The 6,400-nt window shown below is 36.2% G+C and overlaps 1 long non-coding RNA gene across 1 annotated transcript; it reads right to left on the bottom strand.

Moving 5' to 3' along the window:
* Positions 1 to 2,906: 2,906 nt before the first annotated feature.
* Positions 2,907 to 4,775, bottom strand: LOC117316899. Its single transcript, XR_004530033.1, has 3 exons — positions 4,323 to 4,775; positions 3,424 to 3,634; positions 2,907 to 3,012 (listed from the first exon to the last, which is right to left on the bottom strand). It is a non-coding gene; the product is annotated as an uncharacterized LOC117316899 (long non-coding RNA).
* Between the last annotated feature and the right edge of the window lie 1,625 nt (positions 4,776 to 6,400).

Here is a 6,400-nt window from a genome sequence, read left to right as displayed (position 1 = left end):
TGTGGTGTGGCACATTGTGAAAGTGTGAACAATTTCTCAATAGCAAAGTTGTCCAGATGGCCCTAATGCATGCTAGGATGTAGTGTTACAAAATTTGTTTAAATGAACGACCTTGACCTTCATTTGTAGGTCATAGGGGTTAAATATGCTAAAATCAAAGACATTTAACACCTCAGGTGAACATTAAGGCCCATGTACATCTTGTTTTTATTCAAAAAGTATATTTGGAGCTGTATATAGTTTCTGTCTTTGAATATGTTGATCAATATATATAAATACTCACCTCATTGCTTGTTCAATTAATATAAATACAATTGACTTCATCGTATGCCCCAATTTCAACAGAAATTACTTTTTGTATCAGACGCAGTCGAATCCCTGCTAGTTTAAAGTTCCTTGATATATCTTGTGCAATCTGATGCCAAGTAAGATGTATATACAGGTACCAGCAAGTGAGAATCTGAGAGTCATCGCTTAAGCTTGTTCAATGTATCTATTTCAATACATGTACTTAACTTTTCTGATAATAAATTGTTTTAATTGCAATATTTTAATTCATATAGATGTAAATGTATTTTAAGTAGATCCTTGTTAAATGTCTGCTATATATATAACTATATATAGTTTAAAAATATAAATTCAACACGACAACTGTATATATATATATACACACACATATATATAGCTCCATATAGCTTGACAATGAAGAATCCTAAATATTCACAGGGATTTCATTATCATTCAATTAATTCAAAGTAATTAATTGTTCAAAATATCAACTGTTTGCATTATGTAACTGCCTGAATACTGTTGATCTAGGAAATCATTATCAAATGCCACCAATGATACTATATACACAGTAATCAAATAAATTGTCATATGTGGACTCATTAGCAATAAATAAGTGACAAAAATTTTAACTATAGTCTGATTTTTCCTTATTAAGTTATAATAACTTTTGTGTAACGATGTTGCATTGGTGCAATTGAGTTGTCTGTATCAGGTAGTAGACAAGAGTCTCCTGTCCACATATTCTTTTGTATTGTTGTTAGCCATTTATATCACACTGAGTTTCACCAATCATTAGTGTTGGTATGATTATTGATTATAATCAATAAGTTAATCCTGCTGAACCAATGGGGGGGTGTTCAGGTGGCACATTGGTAACACATGCACTTGCCTTTCACCTAGGCGGCCGGGGTTCGATTCCCCCTATCGGATGTGGAAAGGTATGAGGTCACCTGTCCGACCACATGGGTTTTCTTCAGGTACTATAATGGTTTCCTCCCACAGTAAGACCTTTCGTGCGCTTCCATCCAGGCCAACAAGCGTGTTTAATATAAGTTAATATAAATTGTTTCAAAATTGTTTTAAATCAATTACAAAGGTTAATGATTGATTATAAATTTTAATAATCAATTATTTAAAAACAAAAACAAAAAACCCACCATTTTCAGATTGCCAGTGATTCTGTATTCTTGCCCTTTTCAAAGGACATGCAATTGCAAGATGTCAAAACATAAATATGACAGAATGATTTTACATAATAATTAGTCATACATGGGTAAATACCAAGCTAAATAAAACAAGCATTCTGTGAGTATTGCTAGACCAATACATGTCCCCTACCGGTGCCCCCAAGTTAAAATTTTAGCCAAATTTGAGTAAAAAAGTTTAGCCACAACTGAAACATTATCATTTTATGAAAATAAGTTCATTCCAAACAATGTGTAAATTCAGCTCTATTGGGGTGAATAAACAATGTTTCCTGCCCATAAAAGATATTCAGGTATTTGTTTGGTATGTCTACTGTACAGAGTAAAAGAATCTAAAGTGAATTTAAATTGAAATGTGTAATAACTGAAGTATCTTGACCACAAACAAAATTCAGTGATTCCAGATCTCCTAACAATTGGTGATCGGGCAGTTTATATCCATCAGATCAAACAAATGAAACTGGTGTTATTGTGACAGTGTTATTGAATGGTTTCTCACAGGAAATAATCTCTGCAAAAGTGATCATGACATAGTGAGTGTGTCAGTATACCTGGCATTAAATATAATCCCTGTGAACAATGGTCTTAAGAATCTTCTTTATACAGCAACAGAATCCACAAGAATGATGTGTATGTCACTAGATGCAGCGAGTTGCTTAAAATTACACTTGACGGGAGAAATCATATATACAGTCAGTAACGACGAGTCATTTTCTGCCACAAATGGAGCAACAATGTTCCTTTGGTCCTGAAAAAACAACACTTTCAAATCCAAAGTAATTCACAAGAATAATTATATAACATGTTTCACTTTCACAAAACTTTCTCATTTCTTCCGTCATACCGATTCTGTTTTTTGCAATATAATTTTTGTTGTAGTAAAGAATTGCCACTGACGGTTGTCCAACACGTCCAGCACGACCGATTTCTTGTAGGTATTTCTCCAGGGTTGTTGGGGACCTGCAATGAATGATACATGAAACACTTGGAGCATTAAGCCCCATTCCCAGTGCAACAGTTGCCAAAACTAATCTGACTTTAGGGGTTTCTTTAGTCAGTTCTTGAATAGTGATTTTCTTCATGGACTCTGCAGAAACTTTGTGGTATTGGGCATATATTCTATTCTGTGGAATTTCCTCACCATCATAGCTGGCACCCTTAAGTTTATACGAAAGAAACTGATAAAAATAGGACAATGCTTCCAAACTTTCCACATACATTATGGTTACTGGAAAATGAACTCCTTTTTCCAGCAATTCTGTTGCCACTGGTTGTATCAAGTCATCAAATTTGTCAAATTTATGAAAGTTTGGCAATCTGGTTCTAATGTCTATAAATATCTTTGGACGGTCCACATTCTCACTGATAACAAGTGGATTTTTCAAATTCAGCTGTTTAGATAGACTTGCAAATTGATTTCGGTGTAGCAGTTGCTGTGAGAATTAAATGCAAAGCTTTCTCTAGAATGAACATTAACTCCCCAAGCTTCTGGAATGCAGGACGGAATTCTTCTCCCCTTCAAAAAAAAAGGAAAAAAAAGATTAATTGCGGTTGACATTAACAAATATAGAACAAGATTAATTCTAATTGTTTGTCGCCTCTTTCCTGCGCATGCTTTGTCGATAAATTTCCCAAAAACGGGCTATGATTAGATATTCATTAATGTGATGATATCAATAACCCTGCAAAGTTTTAATTCAATCCGACACCAATGAAATTATAACAATTTTAATTATAATACAAATTATCAAAATTTACCATTTTCTTAAAAATATATTGTTGAAGGCACAGACTGGTTATTGCAACTTGATTTCTTTTTGAATAAGGACTGATTATACTCTAAAATATGAATTCTACCTCATTTTATTTTGCAACATTGCCCTAATGCTGATTTAATTTTTTTTTGCAAATGTGTATTTATACATACCATTCTGAAACCTTATGGACTTCATCTATGACTACTGCACAAATGATCTCTTGGTACAGTTGAGACCTAAGAAGTCGACTCTGGATGACAATAAATTATGCAAAAGTCTCCTCTCTCCAGTTGCTCAAATGGAACATCAATTTCAACATATTCATGATCCTGTTCCTCATCGTTCTCGCAATCGCATCTGTATAAGTTGAGCCATGAGTACCTGTGAAATGTGAAACAGAGATGGGTTATTCAGGCTGATTTCACACTAGTCAGAACAATAGGTTATGTCATGCCTACAGTACTGGTGGTTTCAGTTGGTTTGGGTTATGTAAATTTTAAAAAGGAAAAAGTACTGGTGAGCTGATAACAATTGTCAAAGCAATGAAAAATGAAAGGTACCATACATGTTACGGGAAAGAGTATTATTCAATATTCATCTTGCATTTTGGTACATGACATTTTAAATTTGGTTGTTTTTAAATACGAATGAAATTGACAATTTAAGCATTCTACTTAACAGAGATACATATCTAGCCAAACCAACAAAGCCAGACCATCAGTGGGAGGGGCTAAACTGGACACAGGGACATAACTTATCACTGTATCATGTGTATGAAAGGGCTGATATGTATTTCAAACATTTGTAGTAGCAATTGTGACAGTCACACGTGCACCTGTTTTTGTGTTTTAAATGACTATTATAAAAAAAATTTATGGTTGGCTGTCTTAATTATGTGCTTTTACTTACATCGTAAAATGTATCTGAAGATGTATGATCGATTCCCCGGTGTTACAAATTTAAACCTACAACGTTAACGATTTCTTTCCATACTTTGACCAGATCTATAACAGACATGAGGGGATCCAAACATACAATACATAAAGCATACAATATAACTGACACATACCAGTGAAGTTCAAACTGCAAGCAGTAAATCCCTTCTTCCTCATTGTAATGACTTGGTCCTGGATTAGGGAATTCAGCGGGGACACGACTATCACGCTCATTGGTTTCCGTTTCTCCATTTTCAGCTGACAAAACCACGGTAACAGCTGAAATATCACACTTTTGCCGTAGCCTGTGGGTAGTACCGATACACAGTCATGATCTTCGTATAATGCTCGCAACGTTTCAATCTGTTTCTCCTTCAAAGTGATATTGTTTTCTTTAAATAAAGGACAATTATCGAGAAAATACTTAAACACTGTTCGAATGACGCCATTTTGGAGATCTATATGCACAGCGGAGACTCATCCATAATGAGTGATACGGCGACCGCATCACAAATGCACGGCGTTTATACATATCAAATACCGTGATACATCCGAGGTTAGATGACCGTAGAGAATCGGCCGAGGTGTTCCGAGTGCCTGCTGCCCCCATTGCATGATCGTAAGAGGCGACTAAATTTGGGATCTTATCTTTTCTCTTCTTAACAACTTTCTTCTTCCTAATGTCTCACTTGACAATGCCTCACTTTTGGCCTTTAGTTGAGCGTTCGCCGCTGTGAGGAAGGTTTTGGGTTCTGTCCCAAGCCGAGACATACCAGTCTTTAAAAATGGTAGTAATAATGAGCACTTAATTCATTGAAGTCAACAAAATCCTACATTGTCTCTTTCATTCTGGCAAAGGTATTAATGACCATATTGTGGTGAATGTTAATGACAATATGGGAACATAACTATAAAATAACATAATGTGACTGCCTAGCCCGAGTTTTCTCTGGCCCTGTCACCATGTCTGGTGTAGGGCCAGAGCGCACTACTATATGAAAACGTGGAATTATCCGACACCGTTTGGTGTCGCTAAGAATCTGGTGTAAATACAATAAAATCGGGAGTGACATAACACCTACCTTACATATATGGATAAATGAGATATTTATTTACCCCAGAACACCCATTTAGTCACCTAGGTGTTTTATTCCGTCAGTACAGACCCTTGCTTTACGCTAGTCAAAATTTCACGCTGTTGACCTGCCATTTTGTAAGTGACAGTACGACTAACCACCCGAATCGGAACGCAATGGTCCGAAAAGACCACATATGATTTATTGTGTTTTTCTTCTTGCATAGTTTAAATTTAGAAAACTAAGCTTATTATTTCCCAAAACCTGTTATATTTAATCCAAAAATTCATTATTTATAAATTATAAGGGGTAAAATATATATACAAATAAATGTTGTATTTTTTCGTTTTCGCTCCATCGCGCACTGATTAGGGTAATTAGGCCGACCGCGACCTACATAGTTAGCAATATGGCATCGAGTCAAGTATGAAATTTTGACTAGAGTAAAGCGAGGGTCTATACGGATGGAATAAAACACCTAGATGGGACTAAATGGGTGTTTTGGGGTAAATAAATATATCATTTATCCATATATGTAAGGTAGGTGTTATGTCACTCCCGATTTTATTGTATTTACACCAGATTCTTAGCGACACCAAACGGTGTCGGATAATTCCACGTTTTCATATAGTAGTGCGCTCTGGCCCTACACCAGACATGGTGACAGGGCCAGAGAAAACTCGGGCTAGTGACTGCCCAGATATAACTATGGAAGCATAATGTGACTGCACAGATCTGGTTTGCATTCATTGTTTATCTGTGTATTTGTCCTCTTTCTGGGGAAATTAGGAAAGGAACTTCATAACTGCCCCCCGTACAGAAATGTAGAACCTCCTATTGCCTCTGTCATTTAGATGAACACCGTCATCCACATAGCAGGAGACTGGTATTTGCTTATGTCGCCATACTGAAATCCGAGTACATTCATGTTCTGTTCGGAATTCCAGCTTTTCGTTCAGGGATATTCTCTTCAGCTCGTAAATGTCTGGAGAAATATTCCGTGTCCGATGGCGAATTAATTGAGACCCAATGCTTATGGTCAGGAGAGGCATTGAAGCTAACAGGGAACGACAAGCATTGAGCAGTTCGTCTGCCACGCGGTCAGCCGAATCCTTTCTATCGAGGTCCTGTCCTGC

The sequence above is a fragment of the Pecten maximus genome, chromosome 18 (assembly GCF_902652985.1).
Source record: "Pecten maximus chromosome 18, xPecMax1.1, whole genome shotgun sequence".
In the NCBI taxonomy this organism is placed as follows: Eukaryota; Metazoa; Mollusca; class Bivalvia; order Pectinida; family Pectinidae; genus Pecten; species Pecten maximus.
The sequence above is the reverse complement of the archived record's forward strand: the minus strand, read 5'-3'. Positions and strand labels throughout refer to the sequence as shown.